We start from the raw sequence: 16036 nt of genomic DNA on the forward strand, positions 1-16036 counted from the left end.
GTCCTTCAAGACAATATAAAAAAGAATGCTCGGGCCAAAAGTCCAAACTTATATTTCATTTGGCCATAAGTCCAGCCGCTCAAACATTTTGTCCATAAGGACAAGTTCATAATAAAATGACCAAAATGCCCCATGTATATGTATATGCTATACACAAACCAAACCTAGCAGCTCACAAACCTTCTCTCTCTCTCTCTCTCTCTCTCTCTCTCTCTTTGCGTTCATTTCCACTCCCATTTCTACTGTCCTAACGGAGATCCGATTTCGATATCTCCACCGCCACCGCTACCGCTACAGCCACCGCCCTCTCTCTTTCTTCTTTATTTCGATGCCATTGATGATCACAGAGGTAGTTTTTAGGCTATCTCAGAACTTAAGCGACACCGTCTCAACAGTGCCGAAGTAGAGTCACTACAAGAAATATGAGTTTTGACGACATTTATTTAACGGCGTTTTATTAAATGCCACATTATATAATATTTAACGACATTTTTGAAATGTCACTTTTTGTTTAAATCAAAACGGCACCGTTTTATTAACCAAAGGCGTTTGAAAACGCCTTCGAATGTCCTGTCCCTCTCCCTCTCTTAAGTGGGTGAGCGGGTGAATATCAAATATAATACATTTTGTAGCCCTAATAATCTCTGAGTCTCTCACCTTCTTGTTCGTTCTCTCGCTCTCCTTCATCTCTTGCTGTAGCCCTAATCGAACTTCTCTCTCTCTATTTTGATTTCGAAATCTATGTTTGGGTGATTCTTTCTTAATTTTGAAGCTTATTTTGAATCTGAGAATAATTATTAAAGCCTTTGTAAACCCTTATTTTGAATCCTCACACCTTCAAATCTCGCCTCTCTCAACCCTCTCTAAACCCTTATCATTCTCACGATGTTACTCCAGAGTGGTGTCATCTTTCAGAGTGATTTCGATTTCGAAGCTCCACCGCCGCCACCGGTGAGGTAGCGACCACCATCAGCGAGCGATTTCAATTTCGAAGCTCCAGAGCGGTGTCCCTCTCTCTCTCTTTAGATCTCTCTCTTCATTTTTGAGATTCAGATCGGTCTCAGTGATTTCATCTCAGAGCGATTTTGATTTTGAAGTTCTCTCTCTCGATTTCGAAGCTCTGACGAGGTATCGATTTGTCTCTCTCTCTCTCTCTCTCTCTCTCTCTTTCTCTCTCTCTATCTCTCTCAAGCCCTTCCTTCCTGTCTCTCTCAATTTGGTATTTATTTGCTTGGAAACCTGTTCAATTTCTTCTATTGTTTGCTTTGTCATTCTTCCTTAGTATGTTGTTTTTTGTTTTGAGAAAATGCCAGATGTGCTTGTGATTATGACATTTGTTGGATTTGAGATCATTTACACTCGTATGGTGAAAATCTGGCTGGTAGCCAAACTGTGGGAATTTGTTGCGGGAAGATTAGATTTCTGATAACTAGTTTAATTTCAGTTGTGCAGTTAGCATTATTAAACTAAATTTATTTTCTTACTGAGTTAATGGCCTGTTCTGAATAATCTTTTTTTTGACTCATCCTGTATTTTGTTATCATTTTCATTTTTCATTTTGCATTAATTGCCTACTTTAATGTCTGGACTTTTACTAGTAAATGCAAAAAATCATCTACCACTCTTTCAAATACTGTTAGGTATTTGACATCTCAACTCTACAAATAGAAATAGAACAAGTACAGGTGTTGCATACTACATACTCATCAAGTGTGCAACTCATCCCATTGCCTCGTTTAATTGAAGCACTTGAGGAATTGGATTTAAACAATGCAACTAGAGGCCTTTAAACAATGAATGTTTTATATTAGAATAACTCATAAAATAATCATTATTTAGAACGGAGGGAGGAGTGAGAGAGGGTTGAAATGTCCTCATATTAGAATGACTGGTGGGAATTTATTTTGGCTTTGTAGCGTTTTTCCCCCTCTTTCCTTATGACCTACTACTGGCTAGGGCCTTGTTTTATGAACATTCCCCAAATTTTTGTATCCGTGTTCGGTTTAGCAATGCAATGCAAATAAGGTCAGCAGTTAGACAGTAAAAAGCTGTCTAGATGGAGAACTCCACATATACGTTGCCTAAACATGTAAACATCATATTAAGGCTCTGTTTTTTCGACTGAAAAAACCACTTTTTGGCTATTTAAGCCAACAAAAAAAGTTTGTTTTTCGGCTTAAAAAGCTAACAATTGAAAAGAAAGAAGCAGCTAAAAGACTTTTCTACTTCAGCAGTGCTTCAGGTAAGTTGTCCTTATATGCAAAATTCAATGTGTCATCTTTTCTACTTCAGGACTTTGCAATTATTTACAATAGATTCTTATTTCAGGGAATTGACATTAAAGAAATGCTTGCTGGTGCATCATTGATGGATGAGGCAAATAGGACCACCGTTGTAAAGATTTATTATTCATTCTCTTATTATTATTACTATTATTTTTAAGTCATTGTTGTCTTCTGATAGTAGTTTTGTTACTTGAGTAGCCAAACTATTCTCGTCGTCTCAAGTAACTGAATAATGGACCGTCTACAATTGTGCGAAATGCATTTTTATCTTCTTCACTTTCTTCATCTTCTCATTCTTCTCCTCCGTATTTCTTTTTTCTGGCCTTGCAAAGGATGGTCCATCTCTTTCTCGCTATACAAAGGTATTGTTATATGTTGAGGTGTGTGTCTCCCACAATAGTTGCGTACCTTTTGTGTGGTCTATTAAAATTAAATATTATATACAAAAAAATAGGCGAGGATTTGGTGTATTTGCCAAGGTTATTTTTCTTGCATAGTCATTGAAATGGGAGTGGGTGGAGATGTTCATTGGTGTAAACTAATCATGAGGGGGAAATTAAAGTTAAAAATTGGTTGGTTCTGTTTTCAAAAATGAATTATCATATCAATTTAGATCTACTTATTCATTATGAGAAAGCTGTTTGATTAGACCATTATCAAAATTGCATAACCCACTCAAATCTTTCACTGAACTATGAGTCTTGTTTTTCTGTTTTCATTCAGAATTTCAGATCCTATGATAACTTGCTCTTTTTTTATTTTGAGAAATTGGATTCATTGTATAACTGGGAAAATTAGTGGGGCGTATTGCATTTTCGCAAATTTTATGTCATTCCTAGATAGTTGGCCCTTCTTTCTGTGTCATTCATGTAATTGAATGATGAAATTCTGGGAGTTTCATATCTTACAAAGCCATAAGATATGTATCTGGTTCAAAATGCAAAGTTTAGTTTGCTTATCCCTCCATGGCTTCTGGTTAGTTCATGTGTTCTTTGCATAGTTTTTTTAGTACTTGGACTCTAGGTATTAAAGGCACTGTTATGCACATTCCCCTAGTGTTAGTATTCTTTTTCATATATGAATTGTAGAGACTATTGGTCACTGCTGCATCTACAAATTTTTGGGATGATGCTCTTCAATCTTTTTGTTGTTTTAACGTTCTAAATTATACATTCTGTTTTTAAGCTTGTATTGACTATCTTATGCATTTGATATGCTTTGCAGTCATGCAATTCTTAGGTATCTTGCTTGTGCATTTCCTGGAGTAGCTATTATTATTATTATTATTATTATTATTATTTTAATGGGGATCGCTATAGCTTAGATGTTAATTTTCGCAGGTGTTGCGATTGATGGAAAATATATTATTAATACTTGAAGTTTTGGCACATGATGTAGTAACGGCTAGATTGGGGGTTTTGTTGAGTGAAGAAAAGAAATTGAGAGAAAATAAATCTCTCATCACTTGTTGAATGATTAAAGAGATGAGAGAACTATTGAGAAAATGATGAGAAAGAGCAATATTTTAAAACTTAAGTTTTATTGACACCAAAATTGCACTTTATAAATTTTTTTACAATCCAATGCAATTCGTAATTGTGACAACTTCCAAGTCACCAAGGATGATGTTGAGAAGATAATCAATTGGGAATACACTTCTCCAAAGCAAGTAGAAATTCCCTTCAAGCTTGCTCATGTTCTCCTTCAGGTATTGGTCAACGATATCCCACATTGGCACATAGTGTTATCAAACATGTATTCTGGTTCTAAACTAAAGCTTATGTTTTGTGTCAGGATTTTACTGGTGTTCCAGTTGTGGTTGATCTTGCTTGTATGCGTGATGCCATGAACAAGCTTGGCAGCGATTCTAACAAGATCAATCCTTTGGTGAGTGTCATTCTCATTAACTGCATTTGTATTGTCCCCTAAGAATTAGTTATATTGAGCTTGAACTCCAAAGGAACAAGGAGAGATTTGCTTTTCTGAAATGGGGGTCGAGCGCTTTTAACAACATGCTTGTTCTTCCTCCAGGTTCTAGTATTGTTCATCAGGTATGGGAGTTAACATAGCTGCGTTGGCAAATTATAGTGTTTTAATTTATTGAATTGCTTATCTATTTTTTTCTTCTTTTTTTGTTTTTGTTTTTGTTTTTGTTTTTTGTTTTTCATGCAATTTTCTTTAAACACTTTCAGTTTTCCTCTTCAGGCTTTGTTTAAAAAAAAAAGAAGAAAACTTCTAAATTTTTATTCTTGTACAAAGTGAAGCAAGCTTTGATAATTTCAGTTGGCTTACTTTTTACGTTTTTCCTTTCAAGCTTAGTTAATTTTTAGAGTGAAGTGAGTTTGTTAATTTGTTAAATTTTCTTGTATATAATGTGATGTTACTAAGTAGATTGTCATGATGAACATTTAGGTTAATCTTGAATATCTTGGAATGGTTGTTTTTAACTCTGATGGCATGCTCTATCCCAATAGTGTGGTTGGAACTAATTCCCACACTACTATGATAGATGGGTTAGGAGTTGCTGGTTGGGGAGTTGGATGTATTGAAGCAGAGGCAGTGATGCTTGGTCAGGTAAATAATGCACTTGATGTGATGAAACTACAGGAAGGTTTTTCCCAGACCTATGATTGAATGGTGTATTTGTTTTGTTTTCTGAAAAGCATTTTTTCATCATAACTGCTTTGTTTATGGTGATTGTGCCAGTTTTGTTAGCTCACTCATTTTCTTGCTTATATGCTATTAAAGTGCCTGGTGAGGCATCACCCCATCACCCTATGACATATGCTTATTATGGTCAATATTGCAACTTATGGATGCAGAAGCTTTAAGTTGTATTTTCCTGCATTCTGTATTGCATATAATGGAACTTAATTATCATATTCTCTATCACTTTAGTATTATTTCTTGTATATACATATTACATGCTTAAATAAGAATTATTCAGTCACATATGACAGCCAATATGGTGTTACCTGGTGTGGTTGGATTCAAGTTGTTTGGAAAATTAAACAATGGTGTCACAACTACTGATTTGGTTTTAACTATGACCCAAATGCTAAGGAAGCATGATGTTGTTGGCAAATTTGTTGAGTTCTTTGGTAATAAAAATTTAAGCCGTAGTAATTTTCAACTGCCATGATTTCATCCACAACAAGTCTAACTCACTAATATGTCCTTCATGTAGGAGAAGGCATGGGTAAAATATCATAAGCTGACAGGGCCACTATTGCCAATATGTCTCCTGAGTATGGTACAACAATGGGGTTCTTTACTCTTTTTATTATTATTATTATTATTATTATTATTATTATTATTATTATTATCGAATGGAACAGAAAAAGAGTTCAATATATGTTCAAATTGAACATGGCAAACAACCTTGGTTGTAAGAAAACACAACCATATGGCCTCAAGCTTAAAAATTTAGTACTCATCAAATCAATTCCTAAAATGCTGAAAATGCTGAATTATTTCAAACCCCACCACCCCCCTCCCCGGCGGAAATGAAATCCACAGTTAGCAAGCTGTACTTTCGTTGCCTCTATTGTTGTTCTAGAAAATTGGCTAGCTCACATTTTGGCGCATAACCAAACTTAGATGTACTATACTTCCTGTGTACCCCGGTAAGTCTCCCTGTTGCTGCTTTCTAATGGAAGCTTACTATCAGTTTCGAGCATTCTAAGAGCTGATCTTCTGAGTAGGTAGTGTGCCACTTGTAGGTTTTACTCCATTGCCTAAACCCGTAGAGTGTACATTGAGCAGTGTAGATTGCTGCAGCAGCCAAGAAAGATGGCGCGAACTTGAGTGTCTCATACTCCACAAGGCAGAGCTCCATCAGGAAGAAAGATAAAAGCTCAAGCTTCCTGTCGGATTGAGCAGCCTTAAGGTATCTTCTCATAAAACATATGGGGTTGGAACTGACATGTGGAACTGTAATGAATTAAGCATTAATCTCTCCATTTCAAGAACTTTTTTCCTAGTGTAGGCCTTATCTGAAATGAAAAGCAAATCATCCACAACAGGTACTAAAACTTCCTCATATTTGCACGCTAAGAGCATTGCGACCAAACCAACCAACTGCAGCTTCTTTCGGGCCACTCCTCGCTGAGCTAAAAACCGATCTGTAATATTAACAGTCAGAAATAGCGTCTCGTCTCTTAGTTCAAACTTGTGGTGTACCTCAACAAGCCAGTCAATTAGTGTAACGCCCTCAAAATAATACATAAAACCCATCACTTTAGACATGCATTGATATAGGAAGAACCCACCATTTTTATTCATCAGAGTAGTTCTTACAACAGTATTACATGTTAACAACAAAAGCAAATGCCCTATGGGCTTACAGCTTTCCAAGTCAACACTTGGTTACACAAAAGAAGAGTACTAACTCTATACAAAATAAGCCCTTGGCTTGATATACATGTAATACAAACAAAATAATCAAAAACAGAGTCTTCAACTCCCATATCCATCCAAGCTATGTCCTTGGAGGTGGCATGCTACCTGTACCTGAAAATAGTGTCCCATATAGGGTGAGCCAATGCCCAGTAGAGATATGCTAAACACAGTATGAGCAATAACTAAGACATTAGCAAAATGATAAATGTTTAGTTCCCATACATTAATTCATAACCCATTTCCATTGCATGACCACTATGTTCATGTTTCATTTCATTTTCCATTCCTATCCAATTTCCCATTTACAACAACGGCTCAGAACCTGGCCAACAATTTTCATGAGACAGTGACCCATATTAAACGTTTCTCATTTCACAATAGATAAGCCTACTAGCTATATCAACATCTCAATAGATAAGCATACAAGCTGTATCCATACTTCAACAGATAAGCCTATGAGCTATATCAACACTTCCATATATAAGCATATGAGCTGTATCATCACATTATCTGACAAGCATATGAGCTGTATCAGTGGAGTCCATCCCCTATCTCCTCCCAAACAACATCCGGTTTAGAGGTCCATCCCCTATCTTCTCCAAAACCATGGAGTACATCTCATATCTCCTCCCACACACATACAACGTATATACACATAGGTCATATACACAATCAATCAATACATAACGTTAATGTATTCTATCAACCGTCATACTCTATGACATAACCAATTGATTAGTTTTCGTTTGCCTAATCATCATGCATTGTCTACAACAATCAAAACTACCCTCCACCGGTAGCCCAAGCAATTATTTCTAAATAGATAATAAAAGCTCCAACAGATTAAATATCAATGTTTTCAAAAGTGAGCGATTAATAAATCTAACTCCACCATTCTACCATATAATGAGCCAATTTCATTATTTCCAATTCAATTCCAAATAACCACAATCTTCCCAAATTAATTATACCAATTAATTTATACAACAAATTAGGGTTTTCTACCCCATTCCCCAATATTGACCCAATGGTCTATATATCAACAACCAACAACAATATCATCATTTTGAAACCCGAAATATACATTTTAGAATCAAAATAACAAAACCCTCCTTTAACATTTTGAAACCCTAAGTTCCAAAATTTACCCAACTTCAACACTTTATCAAAATAACCAAAAATCTATGTCAAAGACCATAAGAGTGAGTAGGAATCCCTACCTCAAAAGATGACACCCAACGAAGGAGATGATGAAAACGAAGTTGCTCCAAATCACAAGTTTCTCAGATCAAAATGTAGCCCTCGACGATCAACAACTTTTTTGTAAAGGCCCAAGGTGAGGAAACAACTCTTACTAGATCAATACCTAGAGAGAAGGCAAAGTTCTAGAGAGAGAGGCTCAACAATGGGGTGTTGGAAAAGTAAGAGAGCGAAATGGATGTGAAAAAGTGATTCAAAAATGCCCAACTGCCTTCTGTTATACGACATTTTCGCTCGAGCGGAAAACACAATGCTCGAGCGTCAAGAACAAAAACTAGGCCCGCTAGAGCGCAAGAAGGCTTGCTCGAGCGCCAAGACACAAGAATAAAGTACATCCGCTCGAGCGCAAAAATCAGTCCGCTCGAGCATAGATTTTTATCTCCCAAAACTTTCACCAACGAGGTACTACCCGCTCGAGCGACAACAAGCCCGCTCGAGCGCAAGAAACCTGCTCGAGCGTAGAAAACACACCTGCAGAAGTTTTACAGGGACACGAAATGCTGGAAGGGTGTAAACCCCGCTCGAGCGCAATATGACCCGCTCGAGCGGACCACTCAAAAACTGAGCAACAACAATGGGAGCCAAAGCTCTACCAACCTGTAACAACCAAGCCCAACACATCCTAAAACTCAAACAAAAGGATTTAAAGGGCAACAACAAGATAGATACAACTATCAACTCCACGGAACCGAGTCCAGAATACAACTGAACAGTAAAGGAACAACCGGGATCGCTATAATTAGTATTGCCCTCATCTTCTCATTGATGTCAGATTGTTGTGACATGTAGCTCGGTGAAACACCGTTGTAACTCTTCATTTTTCTATAGTTGGCACAGACGTCGTGGACATAGTCGACTACTGCTAGTGGATTCTTGGCGTCGCAGCTGTCAATATCCATAACGGGCTCTTCAAATATATCTTCCATTTCAACTTCCATCTGTTCTTTTTCATCCGGGGCTGCTTGTGTTTGTTCCAAGGACATTGGAACTGGATGGTCTGTAGCTGCCTTATGTTCCTCATCTATTACTGGACAATCTTCCCACACTCTGAAGCTTTGAATAGACGATGAATCGGGTTTCTTAGTTTTCTCCAGACAATGTTGTTGTGTGCTCGCAATCTGTGCTGCAAATTTCCTTGTGATTGGTCTATGAGCTGGATGATCACAAATTTCATGGGTTTCTAACAAGACTTTCTTGTTGGCAACACAAGGGTAAGGATGAGCTCGAGCTACATTTTCATTAATCATGCTTAAGGCTCCACGGTTGGGCCTAATCTCCACCCCAAAATTCAGGCGGCAATGATTGAAGCATGTTTGCGTGCAAATAACATGTTTGTTGACTATAATGAGGTAAGACTTTCTCCCTTTCTCTTCTCATAATTTACTCCTGTAAGTTTCATTTGGGATATAACTATTTGCCTCTATTTAGGTTTTACGAAATTTTTAACTTACATTGGTTTTAATAGTATTTCTTAAAATTAAACAAATTTATATCGACTGTAGACTCATGTATATATCAACCTTCATAGGGAAATTTTATTTTGACTCCACCAACCAATGGGACTATTCTTCCAAGGATCACACGAAAAACTATCGTCAACATTGCCTATGATCATTGCAATTTCGCTCGTAAGAAAGTAAATACTCTCTCTGTGTTTGTAATTTGTTATGTCAATTTCTTGAATATGGTATTAAAGCTCATTAAGAATGTACATGAATGAGGCCTGTGGTTGTCAAACATGATGAGGCAATTTTTGACCTGGTTCTCATTAAGAATGTACATGCCAAATGTGTGTTTTAGTTGCCTTCGTTACTGATGGTGTGACATGTGCGCAGCTACTTTTCTCCTGGTGCTTTGGCATTAATATTCTTAGTAATTTTTGGTAGCTTATTTTTCTTTTTTCAGAGAAACATTACGTTGAGTATGATATGGGATTGTGTACTTTCTAATAGTTTGAAATATCCAAGGTTAATTTAACCTAATGTGACTATTTAAAATAACATTCAGTAGCTTGAACTTCTCATATTTATTTTTGTTATCTATTAACTGCACATCTTTTATTGGCTTTGTTTTTATTATTATTATGTTTCACGATTGGCAGAGACTAAGAGGATTGAAGGCCATGGGAAGCAGCATGAAGATTGATTCAAAATGACGATGAATGATGGATGGGGGTTGGGTGTTTTGGTTCACTTTCTTCTTATTTTGTGTTAAAATCCTTTGGATTTTTATTTCTCTTTTTTTTTCCCTCTAATCTGACTGGGGGGTTTGGCGTTTTGGTTCCCTTTCTTCTTATTTTTTGTGTTAAATGGGGGAGTGGTGAGAGAGAGAGAAGAGGGTAATGTTATTTTGTGGCTTTGTATATAAGGTAGTAATTTTTTCATTGAGAATTGTGAATTCAATTTCTGATATGTTATTTTGTGGATAATGGTGATTGGATATTAAATTGAATGGGAAAATGAATTAATGTTGTATTTGCTATTTGAATGGGAGATATTATTTCATATTAGTGCTATTTAGTTTTATTACATGTGTTCTTTTAGTTTAATCACATAAAATTAACACAATTTAAAAAAAAAATAAAAAAAAAAGATAAGACGGCGTTTTTAAAACGCCACTGTAAGAGTTGGAATTTTTATAATTAAAAAACCTATGACGACGTTTTAAAAACGTTGCTAAAACCATAGTCACGTCACAATATCTTAGGGTGGGACATTTGGCGGCATTTTTAAAAACGCAGTCTATACTAATACAGCGACGTTTTTCAAACGTCATAAAGCTATAGCGACGGCCGTGTTGTCGGCGTTTGGTATTAAATGTCACAAAAAGAATTAGCGACGTTTTTAGTACCTATAACGACGTTTTTTAAACGCCGCTAAAAGTCTAATTTCCGGCAGTGAGTATAACACCTTCAAATTAATTACACAATACAACTCCAAACAACTAATACAAAATGGTATAGGTGAAATAAGAAGCTTTCATTAATTGGAATTAATAACGAATGCAATGTACATTCATAAATAGTTTATCCTGAATCTACAACATGTGTTACAAGCAGTAATAAAGAATGAAAGCTAAACAGGTATTTATATGCCCTAAAGGCTTACATCTTTTCAAGACTTTGCTTGGTTATAACAAAATGAGTCAAAAGCCCAATACACATAAAGCCCTAGGCTTGAAAAGAAAGTAAATACAAAATGAACAAAAGTGAGCTTCAACTCCACAGTCCTCCCAAGCTAAGTCCTTGGCGGAGGCATATCACTAGCACCTAAAAATGGGTTTTCCCAAGTAGGGTGAGACAAAGCCCAATAGAAACAATCTAACACAATATATGAATCTTAACAAAGATATAAGTATGATATACATGTTCAATGCCCAATGACAAAACCTTTTACAACTTTCTTTTTCAAAACCAAGTTATGCCAAACTTACTTCTCAATCCATTTTATCTCAGTTCATTAACTATACCCGTTTCATTTAATCAACCAAACAGAGAATACACCTCATAGGTCTCCAACCAATATAATTATCATACAAATACATTTACTTGCCATTTTATAGAAATTTTGTCTACGGGAATTGGCACCCATGTATACGTGTAGTTTTCAAGACTTTCACTCTGGACACACAAGCCAACTTAATTTAATAGAGTCCATCTACTTTCTTCTCCCAAACATGAAGTACATTCCCTTTCTCCTCCCAAATCTCATACATATACAATGTATACAATTCATAATCATATTCAGTGATAGTGGTTAGGTGATTAGTTTGAATTTGCCTAATCCTCATACAATTTCTACAACAATCATAGCTATTCTCCACCAATAGCCCAAGACAGATACTTCTAAACAGATATACAATCTTCACAACAGATAAATTATCCAAACTTCCATAGGTGAGAGATATCCGACTACACCATTCATATAAACAACCTCCTAATTCCACACTTTTAATAATACCAATTTCATTATTTATACAAAATAATCATTTGAGTTGTTTTAGGGCAAAACTCTCATTTTTTCTGATTTCATCCCAAACAACAAAATACACCATTTTAACCCAACACAAGCTCATAATTACTCCCATAACCATTTCCATGACATTCACTTTTGATTTTAAACCAAAACCCTTGGTTTGTTCAAAATCACCATAAGTTCCAATGTTTCTTACACATCAACGAATAACTAAGTTAAAGCTCATAGAAGAGAGTAGAAAGTCCTTACCTCAAAGTTAGGAGACGAACAATGCAAAGTGAAACCTTCAACAATGCCGAAACCAAGTTTTAATCGGATCAAAACGAAGCTCTTGGAATGCTCTAACTTTTTCTCAAAGACACTAGGCTAGAAAATCTAATGGATCTAGGTTAAAATGTAGAGAGAGAGAGTGTGAGTTTGAGAGAGAGAGAGTGCCGATCTAGGATTTTTGAGGAAGAAAGAGATGAAAAAATGATGAAAACAGAGGCTGCTGCGAACTGATATACGCATAGTCCGCTCAAGCGCAAGAGTTGACGCTTGAGCGTCAGACACAACAATTTGTTTTGCTCGAGCACATAATACACACATCTAGTAGTTTTGCAGACAGACGAACATCGCTCGAGCGCTAGATTGACCGCTCAAGCGCCCACCTGCTCGAGTGTAGGAAATGCCGCTTGAGCATAGAACACACTCTCCCAGTAGTTTTGTAGACCTGCAAAAGTACTAAGAGTTCACAAAGCCCACTGGAGTGCAAGAAGCGCCGTTTGAGCGGAAGAGCACAAATCTAGGCAACACAAGGTTTGAAAACCAACCAACCAGCCTATTTCAAACACAACCACTACAACCTAATAGTCAAACTCAAGCAAGAATAAGGGGGAAAAGACATGAACAACATTTAGAAATCATAAAACCTGAGTCCAGAATACAAGATGGGTCAGGTCAAAGTCGAAATCGCTATATAGAGCGATGACTGATTGCTGATGAAGATCTAGAACCATTGGATAGAGGCGCATAAGTCTCCGACGAGGTCTGAACTATCTCCGATTCGGTGAGATCTGAACCATATCCAATTGGGCGAGAACTCTGAAGAGTAAGAACATCATGGCTCCATACAGTCTGTGCAAAAACGAAGGATGTAACACATTGAATTTCGTTACCGAAGTGTGTACTTCTGGTAATCTGAGGGAGTACTAAAAGAAACACAAACATGTCTCGATGAATTCTTTGAAGAAGTGGTCCAAATAGATTCTCAAAGGTTTGAACTATTTGCATACTCATGATCTGTGTATTATTCACAAAGATCTCAATTGCAGCAACGTGTTCATCAATGGCGGTGTAGACAGCGTAGACGGCAGAGGTCTGCTTGTGGCAGACCTAGTAGACCATGTTGTTGTTGTCATGGTCGAGGACTTGGAATTTTTTTAGATCGACAGCGGTGATTGAGGAGGGGGGGAGTGAGAAGTGGCACATGCTGGTGAGAGAGGTAAGAGGAAGCATGGGTGGCTGTCAGAGATATCAGACGAAGGGAGTTCAAGATTAATGTGGTGGCGGTCGTGGACGATTGCCATGGAATAAACCTACTTGCTTGGGCTGAAACTGGGTATCTAACTCCCCTACCCCTTTCATTGCTTTTATTGCTTCGAACTATCACCTTCTTCTTCTCATTTCCTTCTCTCCTCTGGTTCAATGGTCCCTCTATGTGTGTGTGTGTGTGTGTTTCTGTCTCTATCTCTTTGCCGTTAGTAGCTTCACAATGTTGGTGCCTACTTGTATCAGAATATCACCCAAGTGGTATGGTGCATTGAACAATGATCGTGGGTATTATGGATAGCAGGCAGTGGTATAATGATGGGGTATTATGGATGGCAGGCAGTGATATAATGATGGAAAGGAAAACAGTTGAGATTTTGAACTGTATGGAAAATTCTTGAGTGTGCAAGGCATATAGCATGTTATTTATTTATGTATTTTTGTGACTTAAATTACATAGTTTTGTGAAAATTTACGATACATTTTATGGATTAACTTATACGAATTTGTATAATATTCAAGAGGAAAAGGAAAAAAGAGAAAACTTTATTATATGGAATTATGTTTAAAGTCGTCATTATTATTTTTTTATTTTTTATTTTTTAGAGGGGTTCTCTTGGCTGATGTCTTGTGCTAGTTGCTATTGTACAAGAATATATACTTGCTTGATGTTTGGTTATGTTGTTTAATATATATGCTATAACTTTCACTATAAACAAAAAATAAAAAATAACAAAAATCTAGCGTTTTATCCGTGGTATGTTGTGTTTAAAATTTAACTTTGTATAAATATTGTCGGTTTTTTTAATATAAATTTGAATGTATAGTTTTAGGGAGATAATTCTCTCTAATCCAGATCTAAAGTGTTGATCCAGCCAGTGCCGTGGGATTCATCATGGCCCTATTTGAATGATATGAATCGTTCATTTTTTATGGCCTTTTGTGTATATCATCCACATAAAAAAAATATTTTGATCAGATAATCATAGCACTTTCATTTTATTGTGTTTGTCTCTAAAAAAAAAAAAAATAGTAAGTGCAATTTTGAAAATAAACTATTCATTTTTTTTAATGAAAAAAAAGCGATATAATAAAGAGAGTTATTATTCAGGCCCAAAAGTTTAACCTAATTTTCAAATCAATGGATGTGGCAACTACTTATAATATTTAATGCAACTTTCTCTCTTATATATTTTTTAAGTATTAATCATCTCTCTTACACATCATTGGGTCTATAAAGGAAATCTACAAAGTGGGGTTGTATATCATTTTCTTAAAATAAATAAATTATAATTATTGGATCGACTAATTCTAAAAAACAAAATTTTTCAAATTACAAAAATGGGGTCTTTGGTGAAACGCATTAGTCTGGATAGCGCCTCTTGTGTCCAGACAAGAGTCCCCCCTAGTTTTTGGTTCCAAAACAAGAAGTGTTAGTGGAATTTTGGCATCCTTAGTATTTTTTATTTTTTCTATTTTTAATAGACAGGATGTTATACCATCTCCAATGGTTCATCAAAGTCATCATCAAATTTAAATTTGATATTAAAAAAAAAATTCCTTTTGCTCCTCCAACGATTCATCAAATCCAGAATTTCACTTTTCTTTTATCAAACTGAGGACCAATGTGTCTTTCATCAAATCATTGTTCATTGCTATTGGATTTTCACCATTGGATGGCCACCTCAAGGCAAAAATTTGTGAAAATATTACCTTGGCCAGTTAACTGATCAATCGTCTTCCTGGTCAACTGGTCGTTTAATGAAACTACAAAACCCTCTATTGGAGCACTTGATATCAAAAGAAGCTTTTATTTAAATTTAGTGAAAAAATTGATACACTTACAGGACTTAATGGAGATAGTCAGCTATTAGAGCAATTATGACTAAGATTCTTTGGAGATTGTCTTGTTTTTTTTAAGTAGATAGAGAAGGCAGTCAGGTGGCTCACAAGTTGGCTCGGCTTGCTTTGAACATGTTTTCTCTTCTGTCATAGCAGATATGCATGATTCTCCTCAGTAATTTATGTGATTGTCTTTCTTTGCCCTTTTCATGGTCCCCTCCCTCAAAAAAAAAAAAAAAAAACAAAAAAAATTATGTTCACCCATTCCTTTCGATCTTAATATTGCTTTAGAAGTTTGTGGCATTGATTGAGTGTATTTTTCTTATTTTTCATATGGAGGAGGTTCCCCATCTCTTTTAACTTTAGGTTTTTTTGGGAATGATTTATTTTTTAATTTTTTTATTTATTATAAAAGATGTGTAAAAAAATAAAGAGTTGATGTGAAATAAATAAACAAATAAGCTGCTTATAAGCCAGGTTCCTAACAGTGTTTTCCAAATTTGCAAAATAAAGTAGGTATTTTTATCACTTAATTACTAAACAAATTTAAGTCAATATTGTCTTCTTTTTTTTTTATACTAAAAACAATATAAATATAATTTTGAAATTGATTTTTTAGGCACTTTGACAGGTATATATGTATACATGCATGTATAGAATTGGATAAAACAAAATTAAGATAGGGTTTGTATGGAATGTAGCGTGATATAACAAGGAAAATGCATGAAGACGGTTAGGTTGATA

General features: G+C 35.8%; 1 pseudogene; it reads right to left on the reverse strand.

Moving 5' to 3' along the window:
• Window positions 1–5848: 5848 nt before the first annotated feature.
• Window positions 5849–9193, reverse strand: LOC114302579 (G2/mitotic-specific cyclin-1 pseudogene; annotated as a pseudogene).
• Between the last annotated feature and the right edge of the window lie 6843 nt (window positions 9194–16036).

The sequence above is a fragment of the Camellia sinensis genome, chromosome 13 (assembly GCF_055761805.1).
Source record: "Camellia sinensis isolate YWXY chromosome 13, ASM5576180v1, whole genome shotgun sequence".
Lineage (NCBI taxonomy): Eukaryota > Viridiplantae > Streptophyta > Magnoliopsida > Ericales > Theaceae > Camellia > Camellia sinensis.